This window comes from Pseudophryne corroboree, chromosome 4, assembly GCF_028390025.1.
Source record: "Pseudophryne corroboree isolate aPseCor3 chromosome 4, aPseCor3.hap2, whole genome shotgun sequence".
In the NCBI taxonomy this organism is placed as follows: Eukaryota; Metazoa; Chordata; class Amphibia; order Anura; family Myobatrachidae; genus Pseudophryne; species Pseudophryne corroboree.
In genome coordinates, this window is record NC_086447.1 from 36,783,492 (window position 1) to 36,795,802 (window position 12,311).

A 12,311-nucleotide genomic window follows, 5' to 3' on the forward strand; every position below is an offset into this window, starting at 1 on the left:
GTGTTTCACCATCGATTCCAAGCCACCATCAGTGTTCCGTCATCGATCCCAAGTATTTCTCTGAACTGTGTTTCCTATTACCAGTACTATTCCTCTGAACTGTGTTTAATAAAACCTTTGAACTTTCCCTTGTTGTCGTGGTCACGCCTTCGGGCATTTGTTCTATAGGTTCCCTGCATGTCCAAGAACCCTGCACTGCCTCCCAGGTACACATATACCTCAGCCCCTACAAATGAGGCTTCCCCCTGGTCAGCACCAGCCCTCAGTTGTGACAGTAAGCATTGACCAAATGGATCCGGCCGGAGACCAGGTCCAAGCTCTGCCCTGCCAGTAACAATCGGTGTTCCACCATCGATCCCAAGTCACCATCGGTGTTCCGTCATCGATCCCCAGTAACCATCGGTGTTCCGCCATCAATCCCAAGTAACCATCAGTGTTCCGTCATCGATGCCAAGTCACCATCGGTGTTCCACCATCGATCCCAAGTTACCATCGGTGTTCCACCATCGATCCCAAGTCACCATCGGTGTTCCGTCATCAAGTGACCATCGGTGTTCCACCATCGATCCCAAGTCACCATCGGTGTTCTACCATCGATCCCAAGTCACCATCAAGTCACCATCGGTGTTCCACCATCGATCCCAAGTCACCATCGGTGTTCCACCATCGATCCCAAGTCACCATCGGTGTTCCGTCATCGATCCCAAGTCACCATCAGTGTTTCACCATCGATTCAAAGTCACATCGGTGTTCCGTCATCGATCCCAAGTATTTCTCTGAACTGTGTTTCCTATTACCAGTACCAAGTCATCAGTATTCCACTGAACTGTGTTTAATAAAACCTTTGAACTTTCCCTTGTTGTCGTGATCACGCCTTCGGGCATTTGTTCTAAAGGTTCCCTGCATGTCCAAGAACCCTGTACTGCCTCCCAGGTACACATATATACCTCAGCCCCTACAACTGAGGCTTCCCCCTGGTCAGCACCAGCCCTCAGTTGTGACAATCAGTTTGCAATTAATACATCTGTATGTGAATCCTGTAATACCACACAAATGCAAATCCAAATGTTCACATCTCTTAGACACTACCCCTCACTGGTCTTACTACACATTCCAAGCTATTTTCCAAAGTACCATACCACATACTCTAATTTAGGGGCCTACTTGTCAACCAGGTACCCCATTAACTGAAGAATATGAAGGGTCTCTGCTTGGCAACAGCCACTCGTACATGCACAGTCAGCCGACCACTCATGCATCATAGTGCAGTTGCTACTTGGAAATGAAAGTAGAGTGATCGCTAATGTGATCACTTTACTATTGCACATTGCAGAGTCATTCTTCTATTGAAGGTTCGTCCCTGCATGTGAACAATAGTACATCCCAGCAGTAGTTATTTTCTAATTTCTGCAAATAGTGGTGAAATGAGATTAGAATGAATGGGCCGACGACTTTATAATTAGTAAATATGCCCCTAAGAATCGTTCACTCATTCAATAGAAACACATTAAGGCAGACAGCGTAAAGCCCACGCACGTTTCTCTGTAGGCAATTTCTGATCTCTTCCTTATAAATAGAGATGTGCATCAGCCTCCATGTTATCATTTTGGATCTGAATTCATTTCATGTTTTGACTCTAATCTCCCTCATGTGTTTTAGTTTTGGTTCTGTAGCTTGTTTTTAGATGTTAAAAACAGCTAAAATCTTGTAATTCTGTACTGTTTGTGTTCCTACAATATTACTAACCTCAACAACATTTATTACTAATTAATTTTTACCATCTTGCAGCTCACAATATTCTTCACCAATATAGGCTTAAGGCTGACTGGCTAAACAAAGTAACAGAGCAGCAGCACAAACACGCAGCACTTATTTCTCTATAAAAATGTGTTGTAAATAGGTAATGTATTTGAGCTATAACCAATAAATAATGTCTATGCAAAAAAGACCTTCCCCAATGCCACCCAAAAATACAGCCCATTATGAAAAGAAAGAGGAAATTGTTCTTGGATCCTCCTACCAACCCTTATTTTGGATATTGAAAGGATATGCACACAGGGCTGGTGCGAGGTTCCCTGGCACACTAGGCAAGATTTCATTCCCCCACAACCCACACAGCAGTATTAACCTCACGCATTGGTATATCTATAAAGGGTAAAAGAAATAACATGCACACAGGCCCCTGGGTATAGAGGTGTCCACACTACACACCATGTAAATATACTTACCCCTCCAGAGTGACACTTGTTTTCCAATTTATTCATAGATATGTCCCTGGAAGCAAGACGCAGGCACCATGTTACCTGAGTCCTGCACATGAGCTGTAGACAGGGCCATCTTAACAGCAGTGTAGGCCCCTGTTCAAAACAATGCACTGGGGCCCCTTCCCAACCTCCAGTGGTAGGGGTGCTATCAGCAGCAGCTTTCATTTATTGTGGGTAGTAGGGAGTGTTTTATTGCCCACTCCGGTATCCGGACTCCAGGTCGACAGCACAAAGGTCGACACACTTTAGGTCGACACCAATTGGTCGCCACACATTAGGTCGACAGGGTCAAAAGGTCGACAGGGTCAAAAGGTCGACAGGAACAAGGTCGACATGGAAAAAGGTCGACATGAGTTTTTCATGATTTTTTTCTTTTTTTGAACCTTTTCATACTTAACGATCCACGTGGACTACGATTGGAACGGTAAAGTGTGCCGAGCGAAGCGGTAGCGGAGCGAAGGCACCATGCCCGAAGCATGGCGAGCGAAGCGAGCCATGCGAGGGGACGCGGTGCACTAATTCGGGTTCCCGGTCACTCTACGAAGAAAACGACACCAAAAAAACATAAAAAACTCATGTCGACCTTTTTCCATGTCGACCTTGTTCCTGTCGACCTTTTGACCCTGTCGACCTTTTGACCCTGTCGACCTAATGTGTGTCGACCAATTGGTGTCGACCTAAAGTGTGTCGACCTTTGTGCTGTCGACCCTGAGTCCCAGACCCGCCCACTCCGCATGTACTGTAGGACCTGAAGCAGCAATTCTTGCTAATTACTCCTTTACTGCACAGAGGGTGAGAGATGGGGCGGGAGGGACAACACTAAACTGTAGAAAGGGGCACTGGACTGAATGATAGGGCCCTGGTACATGACTTCCAGGGTGGTAGTGGGTGCTTAATGTGCAGTTTAGAGATAGATAGTGGAGTGTGCTTAATATTCATAATTTTCCAGTGGGAGGGCAGCTTGATTGATTGCAGATATCTCCAGTTCCTGGAAATAGATGTCTTAGCTTTCAACAGGACATAAAAACTAAAGGGTCTCACCTTTCGGGAGACACTGGGGACATGGGGATTGGAGTTCAGGAGCCAGAGCAATATATCGACAAAAATATAAAACTGCATACCAGTCATATGGATCTGGAGCAGGGGCCAGCTGCTGGAAGCCTGACATATTCTGTTCTGTCCATAGTAGAGACAAGCTGCAAGTGTCCAACTAAAGATGACAGTCCCAGCTTTTGAACTTTATCCTCGTAACAACTATGTCAGATAGAATCTAAGTTTTCTGGCTGGGAATAGCAATTAACATGCTCAGAGGGGGGCCACTGCTTTGAAATCGGATATCTCCGGTTCCGCAGTGCCAATATTAAAAAATCTGGTACCCCCGGAAAAAGTGACTCATGCCCTTAAACTCATGGGGTACTTGGGCAACTGCCCATTGAGCCAATACGAAAAGACGACCCTGGCTGTAGACTCAGGCACAGGGCTTCAGCAACTGACCAAGAGAAGAGGGTCCATAAGGAGCCTGTAAATGAGTCCCTCCTTCTCTTAATCAGTCCCTACTTTAAGGTTAAAGGGTGAAGGTGGCATCTTACAATTCTAACAACTGCCATCTGTGTTACGCTCAACAAAGATGCCTCTCTAGTAGACACCCTTAATTTCATGATAAGCAAATTCGAGGGTGTCCTCCAGAACACAGTGCCCTAGGCAACTGCATAAAGCTGCCTAATGGTAAAGCTGGCCCTGCATGCACAGTTTAACAATTCATTCACTTCAACAACTTTAAATGACACTTTTTTGACTGAGGTGCTTGGTTTGTTTGGGCCCCCACAAACCAATTTTTGGAAGTACTACCACCAATACATAATAAGGAAATTGATGATGAGGGTGTTATTTACAAATTATTACAATTTAGTAGAAAAATGAATGAACTTGCAACAGGTGACATAGCATGGAGGAAAGCATAGATGGTTAACACCTCTACCTTTACTAACTTTGGCCTCACAAATAGAGCAGATGACTTCACAAACATTGTCAGGATTTGGACAAAAATAATCCCAAAAGAGGAGGCTTTTTTCCCCATTGTATGCCCAGGTATCACAATGGCTTTCTTTCTATCATGGACAAGAACTTCTGCTACAGGTGACTGACACAAACATATTGAACATCCTCATCATCAATATCCTCATTAGCATTAGAAACAATAGTACACAAATATCCCTCTTATCATGTTGCACTTTTACACTAGCATCCTCAATTTCTATTATATCATCATCAGTAAACTGCTCATTCCCTCTTTTACACATGGTGCAGAAATTGTGGAAAGAGGCTTCTCTAAGAGTACAGTGTAAGAAATGTCAGACTCATACATAGCTAATGTGGACACACCTAGACTCTCTTGAGGGATTTGTGAACACACAATTTGTTTCTGTCCGCTTTACCACCTTTAGTATATTTTGTAGTACTATCATGACTGACAACTAGTACTTGGTTGCTGCTGCTGCTCTTTGGTTAACTGATGACGAGCCTTTTTTTTAAAAAACAAATGAAAACAACTTTACACTGCAACTCACATTGCTTATATTATTATAATAATAATAATAATAATAATAATTTTATTTATATAGCGCTCTTTCTCCAATAGGACTCAAGGCGCTTAACAGATATATAGCATAATATAATACAGAAAATAATGAAGTACATTTTCATAAAATACAGAAGCATGAAGATACTAAAAGGGACACTATGGAAATGCTTGAGTAAACAGGAAAGTCTTGAGTCTACTTTTGAAGGATTCTATAGTTGGGGCCTCTCGCACTGTGCGGGGAAGTGAGTTCCATAGAGTCGGAGCCGCATGACTAAAAGCTCGACCCCCAGATGAATTACGGTAGATTCTAGGTACAGCTAAAAGTCCTTCATCTACAGATCGCAGTAATCGAGTGGGGCAGTATGGGGTCAGAAGCTGTTTCAGGTACCTTGGGCCTTGGTCATGTAATGCTTTGAAACTCAGTAAGCCAATCTTGAAGATGATTCGCCATCTTACAGGCAGCCAGTGAAGGGAGTAGAGGATGGGTGTTATGTGGCTAGAACGGGGCTGGTTGGTTAACAGCCTGGCAGCTGTGTTTTGCACCAGCTGTAAGCGTTGCAATTCTTTTGCTGGTAGACCAAGGTAGAGGGCATTACAGTAGTCTAATCGAGATGATACAAATGCATGAATGACTTTTGGCAGATCATCTGAGGGAATTAAGTGCTTGATTCTGGCTATGTTCCTCAGGTGAAAGAATGAGGATTTGATTGTGGCTGATATCTGATGTTTAAGTGTCAAGCCACCATCCAGGACAACGCCAAGATTCCGCACACGATCACTGGTCTGTAATTCTGAATCCCTGAGTGTAAGTCCAGTTGGTTGGCTATGCTGCAGTCCTGTCCTTTGATGTTGCGGTCGTATTATAAGGACCTCTGTTTTATCCGGGTTCAGTCGTAGCCAGCTGGCGCTCATCCACTCCTGTAGTTCAGCTAGACAGCCATTTAGGGCTGCTATTGGGTTATCAGTGCCCAGAGCAAAGGACAAGTACAATTGTGTATCATCTGCATAGCAGTGGTAGACCAGGCCATGGCGCCTGATTATTTCGCCCAGTGGGAGCATGTATACTGCAAAAAGCATGGGGGATAGTATAGAACCTTGTGGGACACCACATGGCAATGGCACTGGTGGTGATGAGTATAATCCAGATGATACTCTCTGTGACCTGCCTGTGAGAAATGATTTGAACCAGCTTAGGACTGTGCCATCCAAACCACAGAAATGTATCAGTCGCTCAATCAGAAGCCCATGGTCCACGGTATCAAATGCTGCCGAGAGATCCAGAAGGATTAATATTGAACAGTCACCTCTGTCTTTTGCCATCAGAAGATCATTTAACACACACACCAGGGCTGTTTCAGTGCTATGTCTTCTCCTGAATCCTGATTGAAATGGATCATAAATATCATGGGTTGTCAGGCGGGTTTCCAGTTGATTTGCCACCACTTTCTCAATAACCTTTCCTAGGAAAGGAAGGTTTGATACCGGTCTGTAGTTGGTCATGCAGTCGGGATCTAAATTAGGTTTTTTAAGAAGCGGTCTAACAATTGCTTCCTTTAGGGGTCCAGGAAAAATGCCTGTCTGCAAAGAGCATTGAACAATTTTTGCAAAGACAGGACCAATTATATCCATACAACCTATTAGAAGCTTTGTTGAGGCTGGGTCCAGACCACAGGTGGTGGGACGCAAAATCCGAGCAATTTCAGCAGTGTCCTTTACATCCACTGGGTCAAAGCTGGTCCATGAAGGCCGGTAGCTTATATTGGCAGGCTTTGTAGTTTGGCACTCCTTTGATGGCACTGTTGAGATTCCAGCCCGGATGGTGGATATTTTATCTGCAAAGAAGTTTGCAAACTCGTTGCATCTTGCCTGGGAAAGGGTCTCATCAGTCTGCAGGCATGCTGGCTTGCAAAGCATCTCCACTGTGCGGAAAAGTTGAGCTGGCCTATTGTTTGCTGCTGTGATCTCATTTGACAGGAACTGTGATTTCTTACGAGTGATTGTCGATTGATATTCTTCGTTATGCTTTATTAGTTTTATTTTGTCATCCACTAGGTTAGTCTTCCTCCATCGTCTTTCCAGTCTACGCCCCCTTTTCTTGAGCTCACTAACACTGTTGTCGAACCATGGAGCTTGACGTTGTGGTTTGCGAGGTCTTATACGCACAGGGGCGATAATATCAATTGCAGCCATAACATCCCTATTATAATAACGGACTAGGGAACAGGGATCTTCACAGGCACCCAGTATAGCAGAGAGATCCAGATTTGCTGCAAGAGCCTGGGGAGTCATACCCCTCCTTGGACGATACCTGGTCAACTCCACGGGCAGAGATCTTATTTGAGGGGTTGCAACTGAGAACCAGAGGGAGTAGTGGTCTGACCAGATGACTGGGTTTATTATTAGGTCAGTGACTTCTAATCCAATCTGAAAGACAAGATCAAGAGTATGACCACTTTTATGTGTGGCAGAGGGAATGACCTGTGTGAAGCCCAGACCATTCATTGTGCACAGGAGGTCTTGGCCAAGGCGTGAGAGCTCATCATCCACCCATGCATTGAAATCCCAGAGGATGAGCCATCTTTGATGTTCCAGAACCAGGCCAGCAACAGTGTCTGCAATTTCTTGTAGAAATATCTTTCCATCTCCAGGTGGACGGTAAATGAGAAGTACTCTGAAACCTAATCCTGTCGAACTCCGGGCAGCAATGCACTCGAATGAGCGAGTAATTTCAATAGGGTGGACCCTAAGTTTAAGTTCTTTTTTGAAGCAGATAGCCACCCCGCCACCCCTGCGGTCCAGTCTTGGGTTGTGGATGACCGAGTAGTTTGTTGGTACTGCAGCCTCCAATATAGGTGCTGCATTTTCATCTAGCCAGGTCTCAGTAATACAGGCTAGATCTGCAGATTCAATAAGGTCAGCAATTGTTGCAGTCTTGTTTCTTATAGATCTGGCATTACAAAGAACTGACTTGATTGGGCATACCAGAGGGCCTTCCGTTTTCTTTATGTTAATTGCAGGAGCTCTGGGTATGGGGGTCACAAAGCAAAAGTTGACCGTTTTGTCCTTCCAAACACAGGGCCGTCTTTTGGGTATCACTTCTATTTCATTGTTCTTTGAGTATGGGGGTGAGCAGGTGGGCAAAGGACATAGATGGTTACCGGGGGAAAAACATTTCCGGCCTGCTCGCTTCCCACGAATGCGCCTGTGTTTTCTTTTTAAAATGCCAAGGGATTGGAGAATAGAAGCCTGTGATGGTGTGATAGGAACTGCAGAACGTGGTGGGCGGAGTGAAAGAATGAAGCTGGAGCAATACGTATACATTTGGACATCAATGACAGATTACTATAAGTTTGAGCTGCATATGATGATGATGATGATGATGATGATGAGAGAGGGAGAGAAAGCAGTGTTTTTTTTTTTTTTTTTCCTTTTTGTGTTTTGTTTTCCCCCAATTCGGTATGTGATCCAAAATTATAATGGGTTTATGAACAAAGTTATTGCTATAACCTATTGGGTATATTTGAAGCAAGTGATAAATAAAATAACTGCTGATTTAGTCAATTATCCTAGGATAGGCAGACTTTGGAAAGGTGTTAGAAGCCAGTTCCTACTGTGTAGGTGTGAAAAGTCTCAGTGTGAGAGGCCTTTGATGTAGATTTCTTGTGTGGGGGGTAGTGATGATAACATGTCCTGGGAAATGGATCCTGAGTTGAAACAGTGAGCCTTCAGCAATTCAGAGCCTGAATATACTGATATTAGTAGATTAATGCAATAAGTCAGTTATTTGTTGCTCAGAGAACAGAGGTGGATGATGTCTAAGTGAGGGGCTGGATGTAGCCAAAGATAGGTTGTAATCCACAGTACCTTATCTGGGTAATGTCCAATGCAGAGTACAGCAGCTGCTAAACTGAAGGATTTCTCAGTGGAGGTATGCAGAGGATTCAGTCCAGGATTCAATCCAGTGTGTATCTCAGCGCAGGAATGCAATCCGTTGGTTTTGATGAGATGTCCGCATAGAGTAGTACAAGTTAAAGGTAAATCCTTGGATATTTATGATGATTCATAGGTCAGTTGTGGTGAATTTAAGCTGTTTTATGGAGATGATCAGGAGCATACAAAAGGAGAGGCAGCCATCTTGGGCGCCGGTTGAGTAGGGGTTAAAAAGTGGTTATTAACGGAGGTGGCATTGCGTGGCCATTAACACATACTCATTTTTCATATTTAGTTTGTATATTTTTTTGCATACTGCTGCAAATCACTGTGCTTCCATTATTGTAATGGTGGAACACAATTTTTTTTTTTTGCGGGTACAGGTGAACACCAATAAAAGGTTATTAGGATCTCTGGGCTGCACTGTAGGCAAGGACAAAAGAACACAACACCAGTGTGCACAAAGATTATTAATGCAGTTAAGTTACAGTACCAGTGTGACTGTGCAATGTACCTGTTATGAATTTGAGTGCATGGAATTCAGGAGGGTGAGTGGCAACTGGAGAGTTCCAGTAGTCACATGTTGAGCTGCAGATGGATACGGATTATTGCAGCTACGCCTTCTCAAACCACTGACTCCATTGTCCCTCCTATTAGTCAGTAGGTGCCTGCAGAGCTAGTCTTCTCCTATAGCAGCTGCGTTTGAATGAGCGAATTAGGTCCACCCAGACTCTGGTGCCCCCAGGTCTTACGATGAACAAGGTACTGACTTATACTGAGAGTAAATAAGGGTAAAATAACTGAGACTAGCAAATCAACTACGGGAGAGAATACAGAGAAAACAATAAACAGATTATGTGCAGTGCGGTCGCCAAACCACCAATGCCCAGTTTCCTGGCCCTGAATACCCAGCTGAGCTTTGCGCGCTAAGCGTGACGTCTCAGCTGCTTAGAAACAGCCAGGACTGAACTAAACAGTGGCCGCATGGCATCCCCACTTGTCCAGCAACCAGCTGGAGCAGGAATCCCAACAGCGGAAATGATGCGCCGGGCCCATTGCCCAGCAACGGCCAGGAGCTGATGTGTCATTAAGCAGCCACGGCGGCTGACAGTACCTCCCCCCTGAGTAGGGGTTAAGCAACCCCTACATTTGGGTTTATGAGTAAACACCCAGGAAAAGGCTTTCTTGAGCTTAGGGGCATGCAAATCTTTATCTAAGACCCAAGATCTATCTTCCGGTCCATACCCCTTCCAATGGACCTAAAAATAGAGCTGACCATGGGAAAGTTTAGAATCCTGGACCTTCTCTACCAAGAACTCCAGCTGACCCTGAACATACCCCTGATATCTTTCCAATGGAATTTCCTGGAAGTAACAAAAGGCTTTAACATAGAACAATGAAAGGTGTTGAATATTGAAATCAAGGCAACTGTAGCAGAAGGACAACTGGATTGATCTGCTTGATAATCAAGAATGGTCCGATTAATCTTGATCCTAACTTAGCCCATGGTTGCTAAAGTTTGATGTTACAGGTTGACAACCAGACCTTGTCTCCCCCCTTAAAGGTGCATTATGTTTTTTATTATGTTTTGAGAATTGTGGTGCTCTTTGTTTCCTGCACTATTTTTGTTATTTATTTACTGTTATGCCATGTTTTGTCTTCCTGTACTGTCCTTTGTACGGCGCTGCGAAACACTTGTGGTGCCCTATAAATAAAATGTAATAATAATAATGAACGTCGGAACTTGCCTGAAAAATTTGTCTCTTAAGACCAAAGTGCACCTTTCTCCAACTAGCTCTGAGGTGGGAAGTCAAAGGCTAGGACAAAGATGGATTATTGTGATTGAATGAATTGGCTCTGGGATGTTTGCCAAGGACTGAAAAGAATGGAGACACCTTAGTGGGTGTATGACAAATATTGTTGCAGGCAAACTCAGCAAAAGGAAGATATTCTGACCAATAGTTCTGAAGATTCGAGGCATAACAATGCAGGTACTGCTTCATACAGTAGATTGGAAGATCCATCACAAAATAGATCAAAATTTGTGACCATGGCGTGACCAGAACAGCTAGAGGCAAGAGTTGCCCAACGGGAAGAGATCGGGGCACCTTGTGCCTGGCACAGTCCTGGCAGGAGATAACAAACTCACTAACGTCCCTGGTGATATTAGGCCACCAAACTGAGTGAGAGAGCATCTCTTGCATCTTCGACACACCCGGATGACCGGCAACCTTATTGGTGTGAAACTCAACAAGAAGACTGCCTCTCAGAAACACCAGAACGAAGAGGCAGCCAGCGGGGGTGTTACTGGGAGCCTGATCCTGAAGTTGGAGTAATTGTGTGTGCAGATCCTGAGTGAGACCGGTCCGAATGGAGGTCACTAGAATAATGTAGGTGGCAGGAGGTCGGACTTCATGAACAGGCAGGAAACAAAGCGACAAGGCATCAGCTTTTGTGTTCTTAGAACTGGGTCCATAAGTAATGATGAAATTAAACCAAGTAAAGAGTAGTGCACAGCGAGCCTACAGAGGGTATATCAGTCACATCAGTCCTTGCCCCAGTGTAGCTTACAATCTATATTAACAGAACAAAATGTAAGTTGCTCATATCAATTAGGCAATACATTTCAGGTGCGTGAAAGGGAGGGGGTAGTCTAAGATAGAAACACATTGGGGATTAACCCCCAGTGTACCCCAGCACACCAAGACTAAATATATGCTAGAAATCCAGAGGTCTTAGTTACATACATTTGCAAATATATGAAAAGCCATGATGCCCCGACAAGGCTCTTCTGATGCTGGTGGTCCCTAACTCTAGGTCTGGGCCTGCGGTGCAGAACCCCATAAACCGGCAAAGGCCAGCTACCCCAGGGCAGCACAATTCAAGAAGGTAAAGTGTTAGTACATGTTAATTAAAAGAAAACAAAATCTATATACAAAAAGTAATATAATGTAATAGTGAAGTTGTAAAAAAATGACCAAAAGGATTAATAAATGTGTTAAGGAGATGCAAAGTAAGATCTTGCAGTGTGTTACCCCAAAGTAGCCCAGCACCACCAATCCAGGGAGAACAATACCCTAGACTAGCCCCATAATACAGGATCTGAGCAAATGTATATTCCCTACCACATGTACACACACATTCATGCTACAGTTACTAGCTTTGGGAGCCAATTAATCTGCCCGTATATTTTTGGATTATGGGGGAAAACTGGAGTACCCAGAGGAAAACCACATAAGCATGGGGAGTATTTACAAACTCCACACAGTTAGTGCCATGGTGGAATTCAAACCCATGACCTCAGTGTTGTGAGACAATATTGCTAACCATTACAACAGCCATGCTTACATCTTCTGCAGACAGCAGGATAATGATGTGCACATACTTTTTTGCTATTAAAACTATATAACTACCATGCCATTGTGGTATAGAGATCAGTATCTGATATAAGAAGAAAATTCACCCTTACAACTATTTTACTGTGTAGAAGCTTTATTTAAAAATTGTACAAAGTGATGTCAAACCAGCAGAAGGTT